Below are 12,855 nucleotides of genomic sequence, written 5' to 3'. Positions count from 1 at the left end.
ACCTCATCAATTCTGTCAAGCACAGGAAAAGCATGTGCTGCAAATACTCTGTGTGTGGACTGTCCCGTTGCTGAATCCTGCTGGGCTACCAGAAGCCTTTAAGTGAATTACAAACATGGACCAGTTATTTTATTTCTTAAGAAATCTCTTCAGTCTGCAAAGAACTGCAAAGCAGTTTGTGGATTCTCTCTGAAGGTTGGTATTCTGTTTGGTCTACATTCTGGCCTTGTTGAATGTCCTGGTTTTGGCTGGAATAGAGTTAATATTCTTTCTAGTAGCTGGTATAGGGTTATGTTTTGGATTCAATATGAGAAGAATGTTGATAACACACTGATGTTTTCAGTTGTGGCTAAGTAGTGTTAATACTAAGTCAAGGATTTTTTCAGCTTCTCATGCTCAGCCAGCAAGAAGGCTGGAGGGGCACAAGAAGTTGGGAGGGGACACAGCCAGGGCAGCTGACCCAAATTGGCCAAAGGGGTATTCCATACCATGTGACATCATGCCCAGTATATAAACTGGGGGGAGTTGTCCTGGGCAGGGATTGCTGCTTGGGAACTAACTGGGCATCAGTTGGCAAGTGGTGAGCAATTGCGCTGTGCATCACTTGGTTTGTACGTTCCAATCCTTTTATTACCATTGTAATTTTATTATTTTAACTGTTATCATTATTATTTTATTCCTTTCTGTTCTATTAAAATGTTCTTATCTCAACCCACCAGTTTTACCTTTTTTTTTTTTTTTTTTAATTCTCTCCCCCTTCCCACTGGGTGGGGGGTAAGTGAGCAAGCAGCTGTGTGGTGTTTAGTTGCTGGCTGGGGTTAAACCACAACATTGAGTAATCTGGTTTTGAGACTAGCTCTCAGTGATGTTTCAGCAAGGGGAAATTGTCTGCCTTAAAGAGAAGAAAAAATTTTGGAAGTTACTAAAATAGTATTGTGTCCAAGAACCCGTAGTGTTTCTGTTGGCATTAGCTTCTCAGAAAGGAACTGCAAAATGATAGTCTTCATGCAAAAGTTTTCAAGCACCAATAGTTTTCAAGTTTTCCCATCTTTCCTTTACACTTTTGTTTAATGCACCCTCTCATACTTGCTCTGTTCCCCATGCAAGCACAGTCCACTGCATTGCAGTGGGAAGGAAAGTTCGGAAGAAGAGATGCATTGCTTAGTCAGGTGGCTTGGCAGTGAAAATTTCAAGTCCACAGCTCTGGTGAGGGATAGCAGCAGATATGCCAGAACTGTCTATCAGATCCTTTGGGCTTTGTGAAGTTTCTGGGCATTGAATCATAGTTACTTGGTTTGCCAGAGATATTGTGCTGACAGACCATCTAGCAAAATCATTCTTTTTTGTCTTCAGATACCTCTTATTCTAGTCCGTTTTAGAAGATATGTGACCAAATGCTCAGCTGTATTTTGGGAATTGTAAAAAGATTTATTGACTTTGATGTCTGTGCCGAAAATAATTTCTGAAAATGAAGGAGCATGTTTTGTTTTTGCCAAAAATAATTTCTGAAAAGGAAAGAGCATGTTTTAATTTTGCCCGTCAGATTGGAAGTCGACATGTCTATCTCTAGTGTTGTGAGGCAGTTGGGATTTAAAAGTGGTGACTTTAATGAAGACAGAAGAGATCTTCCCGTAGTAATAACATCTCATTGGAAGTCTGCTATCTTCTGCCTGATATCACCCAATTGGTGGGAAAGACTTCAAATCATGGATGTTTGTGGATAGAGTTTGCAAATCTACCACTTTTCAACCAAAGGATTCAGGATTGTGCTGTCTTGGGCCATGAAATTTTTTAGTACCTAAAAATATTAACTGTCGTAAACTTCCAAGCTGATTCTAATGCCTTGCATATGATAATGCCTGTACATCCCTCATGGCAGTTTTGGCATTTGCTACACACAAGAGATTTTTTTCAAATCAAGGGAGGCCAATCATCAGCACTGTCCCTTTTGTTTGATGCTTATAATTGTAATCAACATGCTAGGGAGACTTCCAATATGCTTATGTCCTTTACCTCAGTGGCAATATTTTTGTGTTCAGGTGAAGCATCTCTAGCATTGGTGCCTGTTGTCACCTTTTGCATTCTTTTGCTGCTGTTTGGGCTGGTGCTTAGCCTTTGTAGATGCTGAATATTTTTAACTTTTACTTGATAACAGCAAAAAATAAAATTAGGAAAGCATAATGGATGTAACATTAAAAAATAATTGCTTGCCAGATGGAGAAAGGCCATCAAGTTTGTTATCAAGTGTTGCTCTGTGTGACCAGAACACTGTTTTCACTCAAGCAGTGAGAACACCACTCACTGTAGTTACTCAAGGCATGCTCAAATCACGAAACAGCAATGTACATGCTGCCATGGACATCCATAGGCATTTTAAAGTGACAGAATAAAAAGCAAACTGAATTGAAAAGGGACATGTAATTTATATCCCTTGAACATGCTTATTTGCTCAAGTTTGTAATAGCAGCTTTCCAAGCTCTGGAATTCTTCATTGAATTTCTAAACTTACAGTTTATCTGCAACAGAATCCTATGCTTGATCCACTGAGACTGTGTCTCAGCAAAAACATTAATTACATCACAGTCATTAAACAGGGAAACAGCAACCCTAATGGAGTCTGAAACTTGTATATTTAGTGTTCTAATTTCTCAGATTCACTGACAGCCATTTTCCTAATGTATCAAGGAAGTTTTAGTTCACTGTTGACAATGCTAGAACTGTGATGAAGTACAAATGCCATAAGTTCCTAATTCATGTTCAACGTACTTTTCTTCCAGTTCTTCCCAATTTCATATTTATTACCTATTTTTAAACTGAATTTCAGTATGTGAATATTAGAGGCGCTTATATTACTCTCTGCTGAGTTAGGAAATTTTCCTGAAAGCCTGTATGTTAATATGAGTGGAGAGAACTGATTGGAAAGGATATGACAGAAATATTCTAGAGTGAAAACCAAATCTTTTGCAAAAACAAATTCATTTTACCAACATTTTCAAATGCAAACTAGAAAAAAAATTTATGAAAATGGTAGGAAATGTTTTCTCTTCTAGTTATGAAGCATTTTTCATGTCCTAGCTTTTAGCATGCAAATAACAATAGTATTAGTATGTAAATAACAATAAAATGGCTTTAATTTACTTGATACACGTTTTTAAACTATACTTTTCTGTATTAAAAAATTAAAAAATTTAGATTGTCATTTTGAAATCCTGAGCTACAAAGCTACAAACCTGATGATGAAGGGTCTAATGAGTCTGAACTTCTTGTAGAAATACTCTTACTGAGAGTTATGCTGTCAACTCAGTTATTTTCATTATTATAGAGGTACCCAAAATATTGGGCTAACAGGTCATTTTCAACTTAGTTACTCTTTGTTTTACGCACCTAAATAGCAAATTTATACCTACTGAGACTGTGTATACATTACAAATATGAAGTAAAGAATGCTTGCAAGTCTTCTTCAGAATGGTTCTAAAATAAAACTTATAATAATAGTATCTGTTGAACTTCAGCAGAACTCTTGGTTTTCCTACATTTGGGCACGTGTAGATATCTTTTCCCAATTCTCTTCCTTTTTTTGTTGGATAGGTAAGGTTTTTTCTTATTTCTACTTCATTGTAGTCTTCTAGTGATAGGCAAAATATTAACAGACATATGATTTTTTTTGTATTTCAAGGGGAAACTTCTGTTCAGTTTTCTTCTAGGAATCTACCAGATGGGCAAATCCACCAATTTGTACTGTAAAGTTTGGGGCCCAAGTCAGAGTTTAGGTTAAATGTTACTAAGGATGTACAAAGCTCAAAGCAGCCATTTCTGTTTGCTCTTAAGGCTTCTCACCCTTTTCTCTCCCAGTTTTACTGATGGAGGGGGTATAACGAGCCTTTCTATAGTCTTGCTGCCTTCATGGAAGAGCAGGCAGCAGTTTGCTGAGGGGCTGCAGAGCTGTCAAGCGATCATTTTTCTTGCTTGTGCTCAGGGCTTCACCCTTCTAGAAGGAAGTATACAGTGATATCACTGTGTGAACCTGCTCGACACACTAAAGCTGGTAGGCTAAATTTTAGACTTTAAAGGGCTTTATTAAAAAATGCCAGTATTTGGGGCATCTGGTCTGCAGAGAATTTCCTCTGCTGACTCTAACTTGATTTTTCCTCTTTGCTTTTATCTTCTGTCAGATCCTGATGAAGTAAAATATGGCATCACACACATGCAGTAGGTCCGAGTGGCAGATAAGTTAACATAATTCCTTTCAGCCCCGTTTGGGTTGATGTTTAGGCACCAAACATGCACCTGCATGTTAGTCTTTTGTCTATTGCTGGCACAGCACCACATTCTTCTTGCTGCCAGGAATGGCGGCAGCTGCTGCTGCTGCCCACAGCAGCTTCTAGCTAGAGCAGCATAAGCCTCTTCCATGCTGGGCAAGAAAGAGGAGAGGGTAAGATCTCCTAGGTTACCTCTTTTTACTTTAAGGAAAAGGCTTCATATTTATCCTGCTTTTCTTAACATGTTGCAGTCTCAAATGTATTTGTTGCTGATATGTTCTGTACATGGTTGGAATTTTAGTGAATCTCAAAAGTCAGAGTTAGTCTGTCCTGAGCCCTGCTTGCCTGCCTGTCTCCCAGCCTTACTCAGTTCCTAGCTTCATATTAATAAACTGCTCTGAAGTCTGGAGTCCTGTTTGAGGTGAGTGTAAGGCAATACCTCTGGCATCACTCATATGTTATTGGGCTGAGAACTTGTTCCTGCAATGCTTGTCCAGAGATGGAGCTCTAAGCCACATTCTTGATGTCAGATGACGTTTTGCCTGTCAAATATGATCCTAAAGACAGCATAAAAACTTTTAGAAGAATTGCAGGTTTTCTATATTAAGAACTGCTTGATAGAGCCTTTGCCACAAAAAGCACCCTAGAGGTTTCTCCAGAGTAAAGGGAAAATCAGAGATTTTTCTCCCCAGAGGCAGTGAGGGCTATGTCTTTTGAAGTGGAAATGCCAAAGCACAAGTACAAACTAGATGCATAGGGATAATAAGACTACTGTGCACCCAGTGAGCTATTCAATTGGTTATTTACATGTGCAGTACCCTCCTAATAGCCATTCTGCTTCATCTCCTTGTTGTGTGTATGCAGGGACAGTAGCTCTGCCGGCAAAGTAAGCATGCAATCACTCATGAAGCTTTATAAATGAGCCCTTCTATAACACTGACTGACAGGGCAGTATTATTTTTCTGATAGCTGCTGATGTCATGGAGTGGCAGTTGTTCACTGTTCTGTTATTTAATGTTATAATTGAATAAAATATCTGCCTGTTTTGTGGCTCCAACAAGAAGAGGCGTTTATCCATGGAAAAATCGTGAATTACTGGAGGGGTTGTTTAATAATGAAATAAGATTTACAGCCTGGCTAATGCTGATTCCACTGTGTATGTGCCTGTGTATATGAAATTTACAGTACTCTTGTTGACAATGCTAAGGATTAGTTTTGTAGTTTGCTTTGTTCCTTTTTAATTCCATAAAAGCATGCACTGAGTAACCATATAGAGTAGCTCCCGACCTATTCCTCCACCACTGAAAATAGTGAGGGATTAATTGATTGGCATTGCACTGAAACTGATGGACATTCCAGGTTCAAATTTCAATGCAGTGAGTTCCATAGCTGAATTCACAGAACCCAACCACATCAGGAAAGGTACACATATCAAAAGGAGAAGAAAAATTGTTAAAGTTAGTGAGGTTAGCTGAAGAGGACAATTAAAACATATTCTTGTGATGGAGCAAATACAGTCTCACTGCGAATGAAGGGACAAAAATAGTGCCAGTAACTTTTTGGAGGAGCAGAGAAGGGTGCTTGAGGTTTACACAGGTTCAAAGAGAGACTGGATATTTGCATGGAAAAGAAATCTGTTGAGCATCAGTATGTTACTAGAAACCACATCCAGCTCAGAAAGACCATGAGTTGGAAATTATTAAGGGCTTAGCAATCCCCCAAGGAGGAAGAATTGTATATGCTTGCCTTATTCTCTTCTCTAAACATCTCCTAATAGCCACCACTGGAGATAGGATATTGGACTAAATGGATTTTTGTCTGACCAAGTGTGGCCGTTCCTATGCTTTATGAAACAGGGAATAATAGAGGGTCTGAAGTTATCTTTGTACCTCCATTAATTCAACCCCTGTTCTTTGTCATAATATGAAAGGGAATGGAGAAGATGAATAGATATAGTTGATTTTGACTAGCTTTTGTTATGTATTGAACTTGTGCTTGAAACATGACTTGTGATGTAAATGAAGCATAACCAAATACATAACTGTGACAAACTGGTATTAAACGGTCCTTGTGAAAAATGGTGGGAGTGAAATGTGACCTCACCTTTTTATCAGTTCATTTAGAAAAATCTCTATAATTATTTCATACTACAGAAGTTTCTGTGAGTCAGCACTCTATACCACCTTTCATCTGATTTATGGTGTTCCTCTCTGAAAACTGCCTGCTGTCAGTTGCCACCAGTAAAGCGTTTTTTTCAATAGCTCCTGTTAGGAAGATTTGCGAGCATGCCTTGGGTTTGTGGAATTACAGAAGGAATGCAACTAACAGTTTTAAATATTTGCTTATGTAGCACGTTATTTTCATTAAAGTGGTATTTTAACATAGGAAAAATAAAACGTGCAATATTGAAGCCAAAGGTTAAAGAGAACAGCGCAGTAACTCAAAACTGTCTGGAGTCTGTCACTCTTTGGTCTGCAGTACTGTCTCTTGCAAGTGATCCTGTTCAAATGAATCAGATTGCTAAGGGTGTAAGGTGGTGTTTAGCAAGACCTGGGCTGGTGGTATCCAGCCCAAAGAGATTAAAGCAATCTTCCTCGTACAGGACTTTGGTAGACAATCTTTAAGAGTGGGTTTTGTGACAGCCTGCACTTGCACAGCCAGCAGCTTCAGTCTCACTCATCCCACTCAGCTCATTCACATCCAGTCTCCTCCTTTTAGAAAGAACAGTTACTCACCTTACAGTAACTGCTGCTCTCAGAGATGTTCTGTAGGCAGGCAACCCACCGAAAATATCCATTTAACCTGTGTGCATGCTACCTTGGAATCTGCAGGCATCGGTGTCTGTTTGGGCTGCAGATGTGTTCCTCTCCCACCTCCACTTCTTAGAGCAGAATGAAAAAAGTGGCCCCAACAATTGCCTTGTTCATTTGGTGTGATTAATCAGACTCATTATCACCAGGAATGGTTTGGGCTTGTGGTACACCCTCATGTAGTCAGAATGTCTCAGAAGAGCCAAAGGTGCTCTAAGGTTAATTGCCTTTCCCTCGTTTTTTGTCTAGTTCCTAAGTAGGCTATCTGCCTTGCTTCAGGGCAAAAAAGGGAGCTGTGTTAGAGCTGCTTTGGTATCATGGGGCTCTTGCTTCATTCTTAGCGTTAATGAGAGGGTTTCTTAGCTCCCTGACCCATCACCACATCTGTCCTTTCAGCAGATCTGAGCTTCCATGTGGTTGTATGGTTGTAGGATTGTGCCACGCTACTGCTGTTAGAGCTGAAGGCCAACACTATGTATTACTGACTAGTAAAATATGCAGTAAGTTTCAGGTAGCTGAAATCTCAGCTGTATAAACTATTTAAGTATATTCTAAATATTAATTGAATTCTAGCCTGAGAATTAATTTGAGAGAGGGAGAGGATATATTCAGAGATCTGTCTTTATGTAGAATGGCTTGTTGACTCCTTCCTGCCTTACCTGCAAGGAATATGAAAAGTCTAGGTGATTTATAGTACAAAATTGATCACTAAGAGTAATGCAAGAGATCCTTTAAAACATCTGGAGATTTTTCTCTCAAGGAGACAAGTGGGAATTTATATATATACACCTTGGTTTGAGATTCACAGTACTTCAGTGACACTTACATCAGAGTTCAGATTTCTGCTGTCAGAAAACTGGTGTTTGAGGGATGAGTTATTCCAGCCAGACTTTGTGCACACTTCAACTTGCTTTGCTTTAAGAAAGCACTCTTACTGAGAATGCTGTTGAGCATTTGACATACCTGGTCTGAAGACAGTTCTCTCTGGGTGGAAGAACTGTATTTTAACCTGTAACAGAAGAATCTCTAATTCTAGCAATATATGTTGTTTGCCCATTCATAAATCTAGACAGTTTGGTAGGAGAAGGTAATCTTATAAATTAAGACCTGGTTTCCTGCTCTAAATCTGAGTGCCCTTAAACTGTCAACTGTCATGGAAATCACCTTGCAGAATCCAAGGCATTAAATACAGAGAAACTGAGTTTTGGCAGAAGTTCAGGCAATGATAAAGTGAATGTTTGTGGCAGATAATTGAAGTGAAGGATGCAACAGTTCTGAGAATCAATACTCATATTCGGAGCATCTGTTTTCTTGGATTTTGCATTGTCTTTTCTTCCACCATTTCCAAGTTTCCTTCAAAAGCCCAGGGAGAAGATAACACAGTGGTGACTGCAATGAGCCTGGAAAGTTCTCAGGCAGGAGCCTGGATTTCTCAAGTGTGCAGAAATGGACCTGGTGTCACTTTGTGTCTAGTTGGCCTCAAGGTGATCTGGAAGGATGAGCTGGAAGCTCTAATGCAATGTGATGAATAATAAGAAACTAATTGGAAGTAAGAAAATTACTGCAGTTCTTGTTTTGAGAATTACCCCTAACATGGAGAGTACTTGGACTGAAGGTGCCTAAAGGGTGTTGTTCAGAGCAGAGAATCAGCGTGGAGCTGTCTGCAAAGGCAGGAGAAGGAGGTCTTGGCATCAGGAGGTTTAAGAAATATCAGTCCATGAGTGAGAAGTCCATGCCTAAGCCTGGACAGTACTCCTTGCTTTAGCAAGAAGGCTGCTGCCCATTCCGAAGGTACCTTCCCTCTGCTCTTGGAGCCTTTCTCTGAGGGGTGACGCTCTTTAATCCCTGGAGAAGGATCTCTGCATAGGCGAGGCACCCGCTGGCTGTTTTTGAGAAGTGAAACACATACATGTTTTGCCGTCAGACTCGCCCTTTTCAGGCTTACGCAACAAAACCGGTTGTAGATGTGCTTCCAGTCTTCCAGTGTGCTGGGGTAAGGGTTTGAAAACTGCACAGTTCCTAAAGACGTGTCCTGTCCCAAGTAAGAAGCAGCATTTGATGAGGCCATCATTCACTGTCACGGCTGATGCCTGTGGATAGTGGCAGCCCTGGGAGGTGACGAAGACGTGAACTCATCCCACAGCCTCTTTCGTGACTGCCCCGACACCCAACACGGGGCAGGGAAGCTGTCTGCTCCCTTCTTTCTCAGCTCCCAGCACCTGTGGTGTGCTTCCCTGGAGGTCTTCCCTCAAAACCTGCCCTGTGGTGGCGGTTCAGGCAAGAGGCATGTTTTGAAAACAGCTGTCCTTGCATCAGTGGTGCGGTTGCTACCAAGTACCCAGATATAGGCTGACCACAGTGGAGTTTTATTTTGCCCCTCATCAGCCAGCTTGTGGGAAGGGAGCCTGGAGCGTCTGCCGACCAGCGGCACTGCCAAAGCGAGCCCAGGGAGGGCCACTGAGGTTTGCTCAGCCTCCTGCAGGAGGGCAGCCCTGCAGCGTGTCAACGGCTGCTGCCCCACGTGTGCTTCTGGGCCCTGGTGGCAAGTCCAGGGGCCAGGGGCAAGGGGCAGGGGCCGGGCAGGGGCCGGGCTGGGCCCAGGCAGCCCCCAACTGCCACCCGTTCGGTGTCAGTGGGTTCCAGGGCCGCCACCACGTTCCCCCGCTGTGCTCCTGCAGCCTCTCCGCTGCCCCAGGGACGGGTCCCGGCCTCTCCCCCTCAGTGCCTGCTGTTAGTGGTGTCCTTCTTCTGAACGAGGGGCTGTTGGCCAGCCGCCCTGGAGAAGCGCTTGCCGGTGGCCGTAGCTGGGCAAAGCCTCGGCTTCCCTGGGCCTGCGCAGGGCTCTCCCCAAGCCGCTACACCTCTGCCTCTGCAAGATGGAGGAAAAAAATATTTGGTAAGAGAACAGGCTTTCAGCATTAGCAGTTTACTGTTGCTGAGGTGTTGTGATAAATAAAGGTGAGAAAACTGTACGAGCAAACTGCCGGTTGCTGCCGAGGCCCCAGCTTAGGTGCAGCCCCCGCTCACCAGCCATGCCAGGAGCAGTGAGGAGGTGAGATCTCACCTCCTGCCCCCCAGAGAGGCGGTCGCCACCGGGGAGGGTGGTCTGAGGGACAGGTCTCCTTGCCCCTCGGCAGCTGTGCGGCGGCCATGAGTGCTTGCAGTCCCTGCGGGCCCAGGAGCGGGGTAGCTCGGCCCAGCGTCCGTGAGCAGGGCTGGGAGCGGTTGGGCCCGTGGCTGCCCGTATCTGATGGTGAATGTGCCTTTCCTCTCCTGGGCCAGACCTTCCTGCCTTTTTCCCCAAACCCAGTTATTCCTGATGTGCTCTGTGTTTCTGATACTTGAGAAACTCTTGCTTTAGAGTAGCCTTATTCTTATCAAAAAAAGACCAGCTGCCCAGGGATGAGAAATGTACTAAACCTTGTAATTTAGTTACCTTGGTAACATCTGTAAGGAACTACTAGCACTAAACCACTTTTTTTTTTTCTTGATCTCTTTTATGGCAATACATATTTATATTTACTTGGCAAAAGCGTGATTTATAGGCATTGTAGCCGTTCTCCTGTACGTTATCCTGACAAACAATGGTTCCCATTTCTAACAAGCAAGGTTAAATGACTGTGAAAGCGGGTATTTGACTTTAGAGTAGAAACTGAGATTTACCATCAAGTAACTAAGCTTTTGCTAAGCAAAGCCAAAATCATGTAAATACTGTATAATTGTTTCAAAGTATTATAATGCTTGATCACATTTACTCAGCATAGGAATTTTTTCAATGGTTATGTTTTAGAACAAATATAAAAAAGCTGGCTTTTTCTTTTTTTCTTTTGCATTGTAACATTCTCACACATGTGTAAGTTTTACTTGTCAACCATTCATCATACAAGGAAAAAAACCCACCAAAGAAATAAAAGCATTATTGCTTATGATTACAAGCCAAAACTAACAGCCTTGCTTTGGACTTTGTTGTTCCTAGATCCGGCTCTATGCACAGCTCTCGTCCCACTCCATCATTCCCATTTAGCCATCTATGTCCTGGTAGTGGCTCCTCTGCACTGTATGACCCGGGGCACTTGGGTCCCGGCTTGCAGAAGTTCCCTAAGGATCAGACCTGTGAGCTGCAGAGTAGGCAGTGCCCCCAGCTTTTAGGTAGCTCTTTGCATCCTCTGGCTACTCACTTGTTTCTCTCTCTGCTGCCAACAGCAGGGAATTTTCTGAGCCCTTCAAAGGGAGGAGCATCCCTCACTCAGTGACCAATTCAGTAATTGATTTAATTAATTTGAAACTAACTGTCACTTGTTAAACTGATAATCAAGAAGCCAATTATCCGTTAACAGTCCTAAATATGAATCAGCGGTAACCAAAGTGTTTCTGTCTTAAATAAAGAAATCTGGATTTCTTTCTGATATCTCAGAGATTTTAAGATGAGTTGTAAATATGGCTATTTTCTTTTAAAAAAATAAAGACTTTATATTAGAATGCCATTTTCTAGTTCAGAATAATAAAATTGCATATTTATTTCTGAAACTGCATTTAGAATTTTAACCTTTTTAATATGTTATTCACTGTAAGACATAAGTCTCAGGGCATGATAGAAAGTTTATTAAGGACAAATCCTGCTCACCTTACTCATTTAAGTAGCTGAAATCCTCAAGCAGCCTCAGGTTTTTAAATCAGAACTTTTCCATTGCTCTGTTGCAAGTTGGTTGGTGTACACATTTAAAAGTCTTATTGTAGGAACGTTATGTCTTTTATTGTATATACATTTGTATTTATAAGAGGTAATGAAAAAGTGGTACATACCAAAACATACCTTCATTTTTTATTGCAGCCATTAATTATAAAGCATTTTGTAAAACCAAAAAATGTTCCTTAAATAAAAGCATTTAAATTATTCTTTTTATTATGTATTTTCATGAAACTTTTTTTGTTACAGGTTTACAAATCAAAGCAATTTTAAAAAAATATGTTCAGAATGTGTGCCCAGTCCTGTATACTTTCTGACATAAAAGTGTTGGATGAGTACAGCAAGCAAACCACTGATGTATGATGGCTTGTCTATGGCTCTCCAAGTACTTAACTGAATTAAATCATTACCCATTTATACAATATTTCCTTCACTTTTTATATTCTGATCTGAGGGCGGTGAATAGTTGTTTTTTACTGTATTAATGATGGAGAGTCAACAATTTGATTAATCATGTAGTTTCAAACATGAGTATTGCTGAGCACATCCTTTAAAGAATGTGTCCTGATGTTTTTATTGAATTCCACGTGTCCATAAATGTGTTTGTTTCTTTTCCATGGAAGTTGTTTAGAAGGGCCTGAAAGCAGATGGTGTATTAAGGTAATGATATATTAAGGTCTATCTCATCCTGTATCTCCAGTTTCAATCTGTACACATTCCTGGCTGCTAACCCCCAAGTTTTGTTTCCAGCTTCACTGTCTGCAGTAAGCATAGGCTTGTAGAGCCCTGGGCAGGTATTTGCACCATTAGCAAAACTGTGTAAGTCAGTCACCAAAAAAGAGGTGCTTTAGAGCAAAAGAAGTAAGCAAATTGAGGGTCAAATTCTGCTGCCATTTAATCAATTGAAGGATGAATTGTTTTACTAGATAGCCTGTTGGCCAAAAGATTGTTTAGAAGTAAAGAAGGGCTGAGTAGTAGCACAGGTGGCAAATTCCAGTGGTGACAAACACAGGATACACAAACCCTTAAGCATGTGAAAACACATATTTATCATACATTTCAGCTGTAAAATCTTAGGGGTAACAGCAACACATCCAGA

At 41.1% G+C, this 12,855-nt stretch overlaps 1 protein-coding gene across 2 annotated transcripts in view; it reads left to right on the top strand.

The window, feature by feature from the left end:
• NOL4 (nucleolar protein 4) overlaps nucleotides 1-12,855 on the top strand; it is a 196,963-nt gene that overhangs the window by 100,238 nt on the left and 83,870 nt on the right. The window lies entirely within an intron of this gene.

The sequence above is a fragment of the Accipiter gentilis genome, chromosome 2 (assembly GCF_929443795.1).
Source record: "Accipiter gentilis chromosome 2, bAccGen1.1, whole genome shotgun sequence".
Lineage (NCBI taxonomy): Eukaryota > Metazoa > Chordata > Aves > Accipitriformes > Accipitridae > Astur > Astur gentilis.
The sequence above is the reverse complement of the archived record's forward strand: the minus strand, read 5'-3'. Positions and strand labels throughout refer to the sequence as shown.